The 16,337-nt window shown below is 40.6% G+C and overlaps 1 pseudogene; it reads right to left on the bottom strand.

Moving 5' to 3' along the window:
- Positions 1–742: 742 nt before the first annotated feature.
- Positions 743–14,440, bottom strand: LOC138091851 (prostaglandin F synthase 1-like; annotated as a pseudogene).
- Positions 14,441–16,337: the final 1,897 nt, after the last annotated feature.

Genomic DNA, 16,337 nt, shown 5'->3' with positions numbered 1-16,337 from the left:
CTCTGCTGAATAGATGTACAGAAATGCAAGACGTTATGCAGAACTATCTCAACAGACACATACCCATTTCTAACAGCTAAATTCTCCTGATACCATTCACAGTCTCATTCTCTACGAGACTAAAGACTCAAGAATTTATTTCACTTATTGACATTTTTTGATGAAACAATGTCTTTCTAAAGAATATTCAATAAAGTTTTGCTGAATGACCAATGAACGAACTCAAAATATGTAATGATTCATCAAAATGCTAAGCATGGGCAGACAATTAAGAAATTATATAAATGAGCAAAATGTGCTGCTTTACAGGAAGCAAAATACAACACCAGATTTTTAAAAGTCATTCTTTTAGCTTACCAAGATACTTATGCTAAGTTTCAAAAGAAGTATACAATCTGTCGACTGAAGTTTATTTGTCTTTGTAAGTAAACAAATGCACATATTTGTGTAGGAAAATCACAAGGTAAATACACCAAAGGTAAGTATTTTTAAATGGGTAAACACAACTGATCTTTATTTTCTATCTGGTCCCTTCTATTTTCCAAATTTTCTACAATTTGGAGGTATTATTTTAATGATCAGAAACAAGAGTCTTACTTGAAGTCTTTATTGTTTCATGAACTTTTTATTTTTTAAAAAGGAAAGGCAAGCTTTCAAAAGTTCAGACACTTCATTTGAGTACCTCCACCAAGTACAAAAGTGACACAAGAAAATCTTGAAGAATCTTAGTGAGAGTTGAGAGTCAATATTCTTCAGAGAATGGATACTCAGGGTGACCAACACCACTGAAAGAGGAGGAGGATTCATTTATTAAATCAGTCATGTCGTCATAGAGTATTACTCTATGATGCACTCAGGATGGGCTAAAACTCTAAATCTACAAACACGTCCCTCCTTCTCCCCCGACAAGCACACATGTGGTGTCTGCTCCATGTGCACACGGCACCTGTACATCCAGTCCCAACATCCACATGTGACATTCACTCCACAGTGACAGGTAGTTTGACTTGTTATAATTTATATGAGAGCACAAGACCTGGCAGTAACTGTAGCGATCATCTCAGACACAGGTGTAACTTCTGCTCCTAGATGATGAAAAGGTGCCCAGTGAATAAATTAGCTGCCGTTTTTCATACACCCATGGATAAGCAAGTGAACACTCCATAAATGCAGAGTGCCTGCATTAAGGAACTTGTCATCTATTGAAGAGCTACCACAAGCACTTGAATAATCACACAGCTCAAAGAGGGAATATTCCTTTCTTAATTTATAATATATTAAAACACTTGTTACTCAGAAATTAGTATTACTGCTGTTTTCCTTTTTTTTTCCATCTTTTTACTTTCCTTTCTGAATTTGTCCTTTTCGATTAATTAAAAAGTGCACTCTGAGTGATTCCAAGTGCCAGGAGCTGTGCCATTGACCCAAGCCCACAAAGATGAGTAAGTCTAGGCATTCACAGCCTAATGAAGAACATAGAATTATACTTAAAAACTCCTAAGTACAGAAAAATAATTTTCCACATTTTTTTCTTTCATCATGACTTTTATCAGAAGCATGATACAGCTTACAAGCAATAGGGAGAGTTTTGAGATCCTTCATTGGAAACAAAAGCTTCATTTTACCAATAATTTGTATTCTCTTCTCTCTAAACTCCCTTCCAGCTTCTCTCTGTTTGATCAATCATCTGTCTCTTCAGTCTTGACATCCTCCTGCAGTAATTAGGCAGCTGGAATCCCATGTTAGTGACTAAGTCAAAGTACAGGAGGTAGGGACTCCACAGTGGATGGATCACTGATGAACAGATACAACACAGGTGTGAGTCTTTACTCAAGAAAGCAGAAGACTCAGATGATCTTACCTGGGTGTGTCCTGCTAAGGACACAGCAGTCACTCACTGGAGGGTCAGTTAAGTTCATGATCTACTGGTAATTCAGCTTTGTGAGATAACAAGGGTGAGGATGTAGGAGTTGTAACAGGGAAAAAAAGGTTAATGGGGAAACCAGTTTGAAAGAAATGGATGATGTGTTGGAGAAAAAAAATGCCCATTAGGGAGAAAATCCACCAGACACTTAGGGGACAGGGTGGAAGCAGGCCCCCTGTGACTTCATAGCACAGATGCACATTGGATTTCATGGGACCATCCTTCATAAATATATCAACAATACATTTTGTAATTTTGTTAGGCATAATACGAATGCCTTCTTCCCAGGTGGCTCAGTGGTTAAGGATCCACCTGCCAAGCAGGAGACCTGGGTTCAATCCCTAGGGTAGCAAGATCCATTGGAGAATGAAATGACAATCTACTCCAGTATTATTGCCTGGGAAATGCCAAGTGCAGAGGAGCCTGTTGGGCTATAGCACATAGGATGGTAGAGTCATACAGGACTTAGAGATTAAACAAAAACAACAAAACAAGAATGTAATGCATGATGGATTCATTATATATAGTTATTATTAATATAATTATTTTCCCCTGATGTAAAAAGAATTAAAGATGAAACATGTTCACAAGTCCTTGAATGAACACTGGGCTGCAGACACTGTGCCCTCTGTTTCCTGAGTCTCTCAGCCCTGAGAGGAGGTACACCAGACACAGGGATCAAGGGCACAAAGTAGTGAATTCACTATGATGTGAACTCGGGATTTTATTGATGCACTATTCTGGGCTCCAATCACATTTTGGTTGGTCTGAGATGAAGTCCTAGAGGAAACCTCTGGTGTGAGGTCTGCAGGAAGCCCCTGGTTTATTCCTACGCTGGAAATCAGGACTGTCTTCCAAGAATTAAGCTTTAAAAAACTTAGTTCCCCTACTGAACTGCCTGATACAGAAAATAACATATGTGTGAAACATCTGCAAGTCACTTATGGTAGAAATTCATAGTATCTTCTATTTCTGTTGAGGCCATCAATTGCTTTCATATCTTCCAGAGTCAGTTAAAAGTCAAACACCTGGAAAAAAGGAAAGAACCATGTTTACTCCCCCAAGAACTGGCCTTCCCCTGGGGACTGGAGGAGTTTCCAGCTGGATGCAGACAAGAAGAGGGGACAGGAAAGCTGTATCTGTCCTCAGCTTCCAGGTGAACAAGCCTAGGAACCTCTCCTGAGTTCCCACCTCTCCTTCCCACACCTTTTCCTTCACTGTCCACCTCACAAACGTTACAGTGCATCAGTCCCTTATCTAAGTGAATCACTTGAAAAAACAAACAAATTAAAATCTTTTACCAAGCATGCTCATTGGACACTCCTGACTTGATACTGAATCTGAGCTAACATTAGACTAATTAACTCCCCCCAACACACCCTAAGGGTGACAGCATTCAGCTGAAGCAGAGTCAGAAGGAGGCTCCTCCATGAAAGCCTATTTAAGAATCTGATATCAAACATGCTCATTATCTATCAGTTCAGTTCAGTTGCTCAGTTGTATCCGACTCTTTGCAACCCCATGAATTGTAGCACGCCAGGCCTCCCTCTCCATCACCAACTCCCGGAGTTCACGCAAACTCACATCCATAGAGTTGGTGATGCCATCCAGCCATCTCATCCTCTGTTGTCCCCATCTCTTCCTGCCCCCAATCCCTCCCAGCATCACAGTCTTTTCCAATGAATCAACTCTTCGCATGAGGTGGCCAAAGTACTGGAGTTTCAGCTTTAGCATCATTCCTTCCCAAGAACACCCAGGACTGATCTCCTTTAAAATGGACTGGTTGGATCTTCTTGCAGTCCAAGGGACTCGCAAGAGTCTTCTCCAACACCACAGTTTAAAAGCATCAGTTCTTTGGCACTCAGCTTTCTTCACAGTCCAACTCTCACATCCATACATGACCACTGGAAAAACCATAGCCTTGACTAGATCAACCTTTGTTGGCAAAGTAATTACCTATAATTGAACCTTAAAAACTTTATGTAAATGCCTTTGTGGAGAAAGTTATGAAGTGTTTAAGACATTAGAGAACACCTAAATAATTAAGAATTCATATCATAATTTTGAAATGGAAAGCTCAATTTTGTCAAGAAATTCATTTTCTCCAAAGTGATGTAGTGTTTCAGTGCAATATGAACCAAAGACTTAAACATGTATTATTTTGTGAAATTCAGTAAAGTGATACTAAGTTTGAAATAAGAAATAGCTAGTCAAGAGCAATCAAGATATCCTTAAAGAAGAAAAATATGCCATCCTGAAAAGCAAGGCTTATTTTATACTTTTGTAACAGAGTACAGAAAACTGAATAGTTAAATATAAGGGAGAGGCCAGAATGTATTTATGAACATTTGATATATGAGACAGTTGGCAGTGAAAATCTGTGGAAAATGTGGACACTTAGATTTCATTTAAATAAAAAAAAAAATAGGTAATCATTTTATATCATATTAGAAAATCAGTTCCAGGTGTATTTCAGAGCCAAATTTGAATGCAAACACAAAAACAATTTTTCAGGGGACTATATAACTGACCCTTGACTTGGCCTGACCCATAACTTGCATTGGGCAGTGAAATTTGCCAGAAGAAATGGTGAGTTAGTTTTGAGCCTAGACATGAAGAGGATTTTTTCCTACTCCCTAGCTTAGGATCATAATTGGGAAATTAAAAGACACTTGCTCCTTGAAAGAAAAGCTATGACAAACCTAGACAGCATATTAAAAAGCAGAGACATCACTTTTATGACGAAGGTCCATCTAGTCAAAGCTATGGTTTTTCCAGTAGTCATGTATGGATGTGAGAGTTGAACTATAAAGAAAGCTGAGTGCTGAAGAATTGATGTTTTTAAACTGTGGTGTTGGAGAACACTCTTGAGTCCCTTGGACTGCAAGGAGATCAAACCAGTCAATCGTAAAGGAAATTATTCCTGAGTATTCATTGGAAGGACTGATGCTGAAGCTGGAACTCCAATACTTTGGCCACCTGATGCAAAGAACTGACTCATTGGAAAAGACCCTGATACTGGGAAAGATTGAAGGCAGGAGGATAAGGGGACAACAGAGAATGAGACGGTTGAATGGCATCACTGACTCGATGGACATGAGTTTGAGTAAACTCCAGGTGTTGGTAATGGACAGGGAAGTCTGGCGTGCTGCAGTCCATGGGGTTGCAAAGAGTCGGACATGACTGAGTAACTCAAATGACTGACTGACTTGGGATCATAGGGCTGTGCTGAGATAGTTGTCACAGTCTAGCTAAATATATATGAAAAAATATACAGCAAAGCGTGCAGGCTCCTCTGACAAGAGTCACATCCAGCTGGTAAAGCCCTGAACTGCAAATGCCCAAGAGAGCCCAGCCTAGAGGACAACCACTTAGCTGAGTGCTGGCTGATTGTCAAAGCACAGAAGATGCAGAAGTGATCTCTGCATTAAATCGTAAAACTGGGGAGAGTTTCCTGTACAGCTACGCCAAAGGTACAATAATGGTCTCCTAGACAGAAATTAAAACACAGACAGCTTAGCAATAATCGGCACAGTCTTGAACAGGAACTTTGCAACAGCAGAAACTCAAGGAGATTAAATGTGTGAAGTAAAACCTTATAGTATTTGTGGAAATACAAGATAAAACCACAATTAAGAGGTTAAATATCACTGCCATAATTTTTGTACCCCCAAATTTACATCTTGATAGTGTTAGAAAAGGAGTTTTTGACAGGTTATTAGGACATAATCGTAGAGCCCTCATGCATGAGATTTAAACAATATCATATAAGAGACTTGGGACAGCTCTGTTGGCCCCTCCACCATGTTAAGATACAAGGAGAAGCCAGTGACCTGGAGGAGGGCCATCACCCAACCACATGGGCACCCTGACCTCAGAACTCCAGCTTCAGAACTGTGAAAAACAAATTTCATTTTTTTCTCAATCACTCAGTGTGTAGTATTTTGTTAAAACACACAAAATGGCCTTAAAAAAATCACATAATGCAATTTCATCAATTGAGAAAAAGACAATAAGATATCATTTGTACAATGTGACATAATAAATTGGAGACATAGCACTGGAGCTAAAATCTCTGTTTTCTGTCCAACTTTAGTGAAAGTGAAAGAGGAGAGTGAAAAAATTGGCTTAAAGCTCAACATTCAGAAAACTAAGATCACGGCATCTGGTCCCATCACTTCATGGAAAATAGATGGGGAAACAGTGGATGACTTTATTTTTGGGGGCTCCAAAATCACTGAAGATGGTGATTACAGCCATGAAATTAAAATACTTTTACTCTTTGGAAGGAAAGTTATTACCAACTTAGACAGCATATTAAAAAGCAGAGACATTACTTTGTCAACAAAGGTCCGTCTAGTCAAGGCCATGGTTTTTCCAGTGGTCATGTATGGGTGTGAGAGTTGGACTGTGAAGAAAACTGAGCACCGAAGAATTGATGCTTTTGAACTGTGGTGTTGGAGAAAACTCTTGCGAGTCCCTTGGACTGCAAGGAGATCCAATCAGTCCATCCAAAAGGAGATCAGTCTTTTGTGTTCATTGGCAGGACTGATGTTGAAGCTGAAACTCCAATACTTTGGCAACCTGATGTGAAGAACTGACTCATGAAAAGACCCTGATGCTGGGAAAGATTAAGGGCAGGAGGAGAAGGGAACAACAGAGGATGAGATGGTTGGATGGCATCACCGACTCAATGGACATAGGTTTGGGTGGACTCCAGGAGTTGGTGAATGACAGGGAGACCTGGTGTGCTGCAGTTCATAGGGTTGCAAAGAGTCAGACATGACTGAGTGGCTGAACTGAACTGAACTGAACCCTCTCTAGTAATGCCAACTCTCCTGTTGCCACATCAGGTGGAGAAAACCACGAGGAATACACACAAGGCTTTCATGCACAGGAAAGAACAGGTAACTCATCTTGACTCAAGGCAAGTCTTGAGAGACAGACAAAGGATGACCCTTGTGAAGGATATTCCCTAGGAGCCCTCTGCCCACAGACCCACTTATCATCACCTGCATGTTCTCTTTGACCCACTTCTTGTTGAAACTCTTAGTCAGAACCACAACCCCATGTTGTATCTGGTAGCGAAGGGCAACCAGAGCTGGAGTTTGCTTGTGCATTTGGGCAATGGCAGAGAGAACTAGGTCCTCCAAGAGAACAGGGTGGTTCAGGTTCACCCTTGAAGGAAATTCAGAAATGATGAGGACCTGAGACTCATTCGAGAAGAGACTTCCTAAATAGACCAAGAAGGTCCACTGTAGACAGTGCTTCTCAAAGTGTGATCCATGGACCAACAGCATCGGCATCACTTGGGATCTTGTAAGAAATACAAATTCCATGGCTGAGCTGAAGACAAGCTGAATCAGAACCTCAACTGTGTAACCTCCCATTCTGTGTTTACAGAGCTCTGCAGGTGATTCGAATGCATTATTGAGTTGAGACCAGGACTGCCAAACTCGTGGACTGTTCTTTAATTCTGAAAGGTTGTTTTTCTTCTATTATCAAGAGCATGAATAGAGAAACAGAAGGAAAAAAAAAAACAGGGATCATTTTTAAATTTCACTTTTTCTAAGGTACTAATGAAAATTGAGAAGCCTCAAAGTTAGAGACATTTATTTCATTATTATTCTGCTAGCAGTTCAGTTCAGTTGCTCAGTCGTGTCCAACTCTTTGCGACCCCATGAATTGCAGCATGCCAGGCCTATAGATGTTTACAAAAATGGTTCATTGAAATTTTTTCTATCATGATTGATCTATGAGTTATATATTATCCTAATTTTAGACATAAGAGGCTTGGAACATCTATTTTTAGAAATGTGTTCCATGGTTAATAAATAAGTAAATCATGACATAATGTTGTGTCTCTGGTCTCAATTAGGGGACTATGTACAGATCTTAACACAGACATTTATTACTTGTGAGTTGACAAGCTAATACAATGTGGAAACAGACTGGGTGATGGGGAAATAAAAGAGAAGAATTCATTCCATCCCTCCCCGCTCTCCCCACTGCCTAGCAGAGCTATCTGAGTACCATACAATGTAAACTATTCCATCAAAATTTGAATTTTAGGGAAACTTCCAGTTATCTTCAATAGGATTCAGTACCATTCTTTTACTCGTTGGGATCCCAGAGCACCAAAGGCAACAAGAACCATATCATGTTACTTGCAGAAATCCAACAGTTTGCTCTGATTGAGATAAGGATGGCATTCCACCTGTAGAAAGCCAACAAGAAGAGTGTCAGATCAAGTGCATCCCAAACTATAGGTTAACTGTACCTAATACACCCAAGGTGATGTTAGTCAGACCACTGATGACCAATGTGAAGATGACTGTTAGAGACGACTATGCTGTTTCTGCTTGTAACCCCCCCCACACACACACTCTCTCTATATAAATGGTCTCACCCCCTCCTGGTCGAGAGTGTGGGGGAGTTGGCCTTTGGGCAGGTATCTGCCACCCTCCCCTCCAGTTGCTTGCACCTGAAATAAAGCAAACTTTCTTTTCAAAAAAAAAAAAAAAAGATTATATGAAAAGGTAATATTAACAGGACAGAGAATGATTAAAAGGTGAAAAATATGTTGAGGGAAAAACTGTAACATTAACTGGAAACTTGAAATATCAACAGCAAGAGTGAAATAGAGAAAAGTGTGTTTATATAGTTAGTTTTATGATGGAAATGGATGGGAGAACCAGTCCAAGATTGAGTAGTTAAAATATGGGCTTTAGATCTGAGTAAAAGTTTCAGAGTAAATATTTTATCTCCTGTTAGTTTCTCATGCATTGGAGAAGGAAATGGCAACCCACTCCAGTGTTCTTGCCTTGAGAATCCCAGGGAAAGGGGAGTCTGGTGGGCTGCCATCTATGGGGTTGCACAGAGTCGGACACGACTGAATCGACTTAGCAGCAGCAGCAGCAGTTTTACCGTGAGCCTTTAATTTCACCCTCTAACCTGGACAGTTTTCATCATCTCCAGCACTTTTTATTTTTCTGTGCCCCCTGTTGAAGGCCCATAGAGGATGAGACCTCCAAGAATAAGGATTTAGTCATCAAAATTCCACACTAATTCTTAAGCCAGTCTTACATGATTTGTATTTTTTATTTACTTCCCATTCCATCTTTTCATGGTTTTCCTTCCCATACACAGTTTGCTGCAAGGCACTTTCCAGTCCAATTTTTGGTCATGTTTTCATCTCAGAAAAATGCCTTCTCCTTATTCTAAGTTCTGGGTTCTACCCTCAATTTACTTGGAAGCTTTCCCCACCTTTTCCACCCGAATTTATCAGACAGGCATACCATTCTGGGTTCTATGCACACCATCCAGACAGAGGCTCTGCACTCTAGAATCTTCTGTCCACAAAGGTCAGATGAACAGGAGGGGAGGAAAGATAGACATCAGGCTCCAGTGCAAGAAGGAGGTTGTGAAGAGCAGGATGGAGAGGAGCCAAGCTGCTCACCTGGTTGCAGACGGGCTTGTACTTGAGCCCTGGCTTGTTCAGGATCTTCTCCAGCTGCTTGTGGTTGAAGTTGGACACCCCGATGTACTTAGTCAGCCCTGCATCCTTACACTTCTCCAGGGCCTGGGAGGGAGGGGTGGTGAAAAATTACATGGAATGATAGAGCAAAAATAAATGCTGAGAAACATCAGTAATCACCGTTATCCATCAAGAATTAATTAGCATTGATTATCAAGAAGAAAAAGGGAAATATCGTGACACAAGAATTACTGTCTCTTCCTGAGAAAAGCTCTAGAGAAGACATATCACATGGAAGGAAAGAGATGCCTGTCTTACTGCCCCATATTCTCCTCCTTCGTTCCTCTCTGAGGAGCATTTCAGCAACGGTTTCCTCCCCACAACCTCAGCATCATAACCCTTAGATTCATGAACTGCTGAGTTTGATGGGCCACAGCCCATTCTCACAGGTGGAAGAAATGAAGGAGGTTCCCCCTCTCCTGGCTCCTCCCCTGGTTCTCTCCTCCCTGGACTCACCTCCCACGTAAGACAGAGATCCACTGAGTCAAATATCAGTTTTCCATTTTCATCTTTTGGAAATAATTCCTCCCCTGGCTGGAACAGAAGCAGGCGTTTTAGAGATGTTACAAAATAATTTCCCGACACTTATCCAGGGTGAAAGGCATCAGGAATTAAACATCCATGAGACAGGTTTACAACTTTCTAGATACTAATATCTGCAAAGTGATTTGTGTATGGAATTGTAAGCAGTGTCTCTAGGAGGAACACTTATTTTAATCTCTAATACTTAATATATGTTGTAAAAAATACAATTTTTCTAGGTCCTAAAAGTGACTCAGTGATTTCTGTGAATTTTGTCTTTTCCTTGTACGTGTCTATTTTGAAATGCCTCTCTTGAGCTAGAATTGGTAGTAAGTTCAGTTCAGATCAGTTCAATCACTCAGTCACGTCTGACTCTGTGACTCCATGAACTGCAGCACGTCAGGCCTCCCTGTCCATCACCAACTCCCTCAGTTTACCCAAACTCAGATGGCTCAGAGGTTAAAGCCTCTGCCTCCAATGCAGGAGACCTGGGTTCGATCCCTGAATCGGGAAGATCCCCTGGAGAAGGAAATGGTAACCCACTCCAGTATTCTTGCCTGGAGAATCCCATGGATGGAGAAGCCTGGTAAGCTACAATCCACGGGGTCGCAAAGAGTCGGACACGACTGAGCAATTTCACCTCACCTCATGTCCATTTAGTCGGTGATGCCATCCAACCATCTCATCCTCTGTTGTCCTCTTCTCTTCCTGCCCTCAATCTTTCCCAGCAGCAGGGTCTTTTCAAATGAGTCAACTCTTCACATTAGGTGGCCAAAGTACTGGAGTTTCAGCTTCAACATCAGTCCTTCCAATGACACCCAGGACTGATCTCCTTTAGGATGGATTAATTCGATCTCCTTGCAGTCCAAGGGACTCTCAAGAGTCTTCTCCAACACCACAGTTCAAAAGCAACAATTCTGCACTCAGCTTTCTTTATAATCCAACTCTCACATCCCTACATGACTACTGGAAAAAAACATAACATTGACTAGATGGACCTTACATGGGTTTTATTTCCAGCATAAATATTGCAATCACTTCCTTTTCCCTCTGAGGATCTGATGCCCTAGGGCAGGCATATGAACCAGCAAGGCTCAAGTTAGGTAGGTATGGAATGTGGAAGATCCAGACAAACTCTCAAATTCATGACCACGAGCTTTGAACTGCCCCAAGGCCATATTTGCCATCAATGGAAATGTTCAGTAAACATAAACCATACCATGAGTAGAGCCATGATAAATCATAGAAATTAGGAGACATTTCTGAAGAGTACTGCAACTCCTAAAATCTGTCTGTGATGGGACTTGCCATCTACATAGTCCACCAAGCGATTTTGCATCAGATGACTTGAGCTGATTTCTATAACTTGAAATCAAGAATTCTAAGTAAACTGTTCTTATTGGCCAAGTGCAATCTACAAATGTCATCCTGAAGACAGGCAAGAGTGTAGGCAAGGTCTTCCAAGTCCCTATAAAGGTATGAGATTTAGACGCACCCAGAGGGAGCACCACCAAATATGCTCAACTTGAAAGGGTGAAAGACAAGGTAAACACATCATGTTCAATGTAAGGTAGTGCCATGCTCACCACAACTACACCAAACTCTTGGTTCATGAAATCTCCAGAGACTCAGGAGTCATAACCAGGACTATGTGCAGAACTGGCTTATTTCTCAAGCTTTTCAGGTAGAAAAACAAGTTATTTAATACTTTCCCTAAGAGTCATGTAAGGGATTCAAAGAAACTCAGTAAAAAGAGGATCACAAATGATTATTTGAGGGACTCTACTCTAGAGTAATCATCCATTAATTCAACCATCCATGCAAGTTGATGCACATTCTAACACAAGATATAAAACTGATGTGATCACACAAAGTTCTAACCTTCAGAGCCACTGGAATATGAATAACGTGGAGATCAACATAGTCCAGTTGAAGATTTTTCGGTGATTTTTCCAAGGCTGGTTGGACCAACTCTGGTCAAAGGGAAGTTAACCAAAGCTGCAGAGGTTAAAGAATGAAAGTTGTATTAATAACACATTATGTAACTTTTTCCTTACCACTTGCCTTGTGAGATATCACTTCCTTGACCAAGGATAGATCCGAGCACATGGTATTAAAGTACCAAGTCTTAACCACTGAACCACCAGGGAACTCTAATACTTCAGGAATGTATGTAAGAATAGTTCACCAAACAATTATTCACTGAACAATGATCCTATTATATAACTGTCACCTGGGCAAAATCACTTGCACACATCTGTACACACTCAACACACAGCACCTTTGAGGTGTAGAATATGTCTTCTCTCTTCACAGTGCCATCTGCAATCTTGCTTCGAATGGCCTGGCCAACTTGCTCTTCATTTTGGTACACATGAGCACAGTCAATATAGCGGAACCCAACCTCTATAGCGAATTTAGTGATTTCCAGAGCTTCCCTCTTAGCCGCCTACATAAACAACAAGGTAGAAGTTGAATAGCTACATGATCAAGAGATTGCTAAGGTACAAGATTGATCTTCCCAAGAATCAACATTTCTTTGTGCTTTTAGTTCATTTTGCAACTGTTGTGATGAACTCATGACAGTTTCTCTGAATGTTCTGGCCAGAGATTAAATGGGCAGTAAGGAACCCTTCAATCCCAGGTGGCCAGTGGCTGTTCACAGGCCTCAGAGGACCCCAAGACAACCTCCGGGTTCAATGATTTGCTGGAAGACCCAAAGGACTCAGCATAAAGTTGTAGTCATGGATAAGATTTATACTGTGAGATGTTTGAGGCAAAATCAACAAAGGTGTAAAATGCCTGGTAAAAGCATCAAGAAACATGTGAAAGCTACTAAGACTTCAGTCTTCAGTGAAGCCACACAGAATACACCAATTAAAAAGCATATATATTTAATAAAGTGATGTTTTCATATAAGTATACATTGCTAATGATTACCGCAATCAACCTAGGCAACAGATCCATCACCTCATATACTTAAATTTATGGCATGTTTGTAAGAAAATTTAAGGTCTAGTCTCTACAAAATCTCAAGATATAGCCCATTATCTTTAACTATAGTCGCTGTGCTATATAACAGGTGTTCAGATTTATTCACCTTAGGACTGAAAGTCTGTACCCTTGACCAACATCTTTTTATTTTTCCTAGACTTGTCCCCAGCTTCTGGTCACCATACCTTATTCTTTCTTCTATGAGTTCCACTGTTTTAGATTCCACCTATAAGTAAATTATACAGTAATTGTTTTTCTGTTTATGGCTTATTACACTTAGCTTAAAGTTAGTTCATCTGTGTGGTTCAAAATGACAGGATTAATTTCATTTATATATTGAATAATATTCCACTTCTTTTTATGTGATTCAGACTCGTTCCTATTTCAAGGAGGTAGATAGTTGGTATAGCTTCTCTCTGTTAGGGTTGGTCCTGGATTTTCTTAAATGCTCTGGTATTTGTGTGTATACCAAGGAATGAACCCAATGAGCTTCAGTAACAGCCTGGACTCTTCCCTGCCCTCACCCCAATTTGTACTACAAAGTTCTGTCTTATGTTTCCAAAATGTATCTAATTATTTTCATCGGTTTTATAGATGAAAATTTTGAGGCTTAAAGTTTAAGGACCAGTCCATTGTCTCAACTACATACTATAAACACAAGATGGATAGCAAATTTTCTGGCTTACAGTATAGAGACTTGTCTACTAGCTCCTCTTTTATAACCCAGCACTGAAAACAATACTTAAATGAAAACACATTACAAAACACAAAGATACATTACAAAACCTAGCCTGTAAGATTGCATCTCATCACGTCAAATGATACTATAGTTCCCATCAGAAGTTTCCAAGCAGAAACAGAAGCACAGAGCAAAATACAGCTGGAGTGTTTCTGCCCTGGCACCTACCAGGCATCCCACAGTAGAAAAACGATTTTCTGCCATTATTTTTCAGTCACCTCATCTTCAGGACCTTCCACCTAAAAGCTTCTCTGGGTCATGTTTTTTTGGAAGGAGGAAAGAGTTCTTGAACTAATAAAATCTACAGCGAAACCCCACCATTGCAATCACACTTATAGCAAAGCAGCTAACAGTCAGTGTTCTCTACAGCCAAGTCTCACCTCTTCTGCCAAGCTGGGAAAGAGATGGAAACTGGAGGGGAACCCAGAGTAACTTGCAGGTGAGCACAGCTTCAGACCATGATGCAAAGTGGAGATTGGATGCTCTTTCTCCTTTCACAGGGCATGGTTCTAACCTGGTTAGTGGAACCACGTGACCCTCCCAGAGTCACACAGGAGCTCAGTGCTTGACAACCCAAGTCCCTTTTGCTCATATCACATCCACTACTATTTATATCTCAACCCCAAACCACTACTGTTACCTCTGGAGGTGCGTAGGTTCCAAATCCCAGGACAGGAATGAAGTGGCCATCATTAAGCTTCACCTTCTGGCTTTTGGGGTCCATTGCCTGTTGTTCCCCTGAGTAAGCAGATTGATTTTTTCTTCTGCCTTCAGAGGTTAGAAATAACAGGAAGCTAACACCCCAGCTGCACTGTCCAGTGTTAGCAGATGCATTGCAGGAGAAGTGTGATTAACCTAATGCCCATGGAGTCAGAGAGTTAACTTGTTTGATTTTTTTTATCAGTATAACCTAAAGTTTTATATAAAGTGAGATTGGCTGGGCAATTAATGACCGTTAGTTAAACTAGAAATTTCCACACTCCAACCTTTATATTTTCTATTATAGGCCCAATCTCAATCAAACATAAACTGAGACAATTGTCTTACAGTACAAACAGCACACATACACACATCACAAAATGTAAAGTGATAACAGCATTTTTGAAAATGTTATCCCTTAATAAAGAATCAAAACTTCAAGTGAAAGTAAATTTTCCTTTTTACATTTCTCACCAGCAAAATTATTTTGCTTTACAGACCTGACTGTGGTAAAATCCTGAACAGGATACCTAAACCAGACATTTTGGAAAAGTATTTATTAGAGGTTAATTATTAATAGCTTTAGGATACCATGTGCAGTGTGCAGAGAACGTTGTACTTAGTTATATAACTTTTACAGTACGCTTGCTTTCCAGGTGGCCCTAGTGGTAAAGAACCTGCCTGCCAATGCAGGAGATGTACAGTTTCCATCACTGGGTTCAATCCCTGGGTTGGGAAGATCCCCTGAAGGAGGGCATGGCAACCCACTCCAGTATTCTTGCCTGGGGAATCCCATGAACAGAGGAGTCTGGCGGGCTGCAGTCCATGGGGTTGCAAAGAGTCGGATGGAACTAAAACAGCTTAGCACACACCCAGAGTACTTTCATAATGTATCTGATACATACTTTACATAATTTACTAACTTGTTGAACATTATTCATAAAAGAAAACGCAAGAAACTACATGTATATTAGTAGCTAAGTTGTGTCTGACTCTTTGCGACCCCAAGGGGTGTAGCCGACCAGGCTCCTCAAGCCATGGGATTTTCGAGGTAAAAATTCTGGAGTAGTTTGCTATTTCCTTCACCAGAGGATCTTCCTGACCCAGGGATCAAACCCGAGTCTCCTGCATAAGCTACATAAATTATAACAAATTTGGAAAGAGTAAGGGAAATTGTGATGCACTGATATGTGGGGGTGTGGTGAAGTTAAATAAAATTTAACATATATAGTGATGTCAGCAAAATGGTGAAGTAAGATGACTGAATTCTCCCTTGGAAAGGCTAGAAAAGAAAGAGAAAGCAGCTGAAAAACCTAGTAAGATCTCTGTAAAACACTCAAAGATCTACAGCAACAAAGTGAACACACAATTAGGAAAAATCCAGAACAGAATGGTAGGAAATTTCATTGTGTATTACTCACCTGTACCCTCCTCCTCCCTGGGACAGTGCACTCTTGATCAGCCCCCAGATGCTTCCCTCAATCCAGAGTGATCAAAGAAAACCAACTGTGCAATGTTCCAACCAACTTGGGGGCTGCCTGGGGGCTGGTGCCTGTTCCAATTAACTCTAACCTTAAACTGAAGAGCAGCTGGAATGGCTATTGCAGCTCGAGGGGAACTATATATATATATATATATACACACACACACACACATATGTATACACATATATGTATATGTATATGTATACACATATATGTATATGTATACATACATACACACAGAGCCAAGGACAAAGGAATAAGGGTGGAGCCATAGACTAGACCATGTTTTGATAAAACCCTGAGTAGAACTGGGGTGTGGATTTGGGAGCCATAAGGCATTCAAAAACAGTCATAAATTCACTGGACTCAGAAAGCCACCCATGGGCCAGGCAAGATGCTGACTCAGAAATGAACTGAGTCACCCTTAGCTTTCCTGTT

Source organism: Capricornis sumatraensis, chromosome 15, assembly GCF_032405125.1.
Source record: "Capricornis sumatraensis isolate serow.1 chromosome 15, serow.2, whole genome shotgun sequence".
In the NCBI taxonomy this organism is placed as follows: Eukaryota; Metazoa; Chordata; class Mammalia; order Artiodactyla; family Bovidae; genus Capricornis; species Capricornis sumatraensis.
This window is presented reverse-complemented; position numbering and strand designations above follow the sequence as displayed.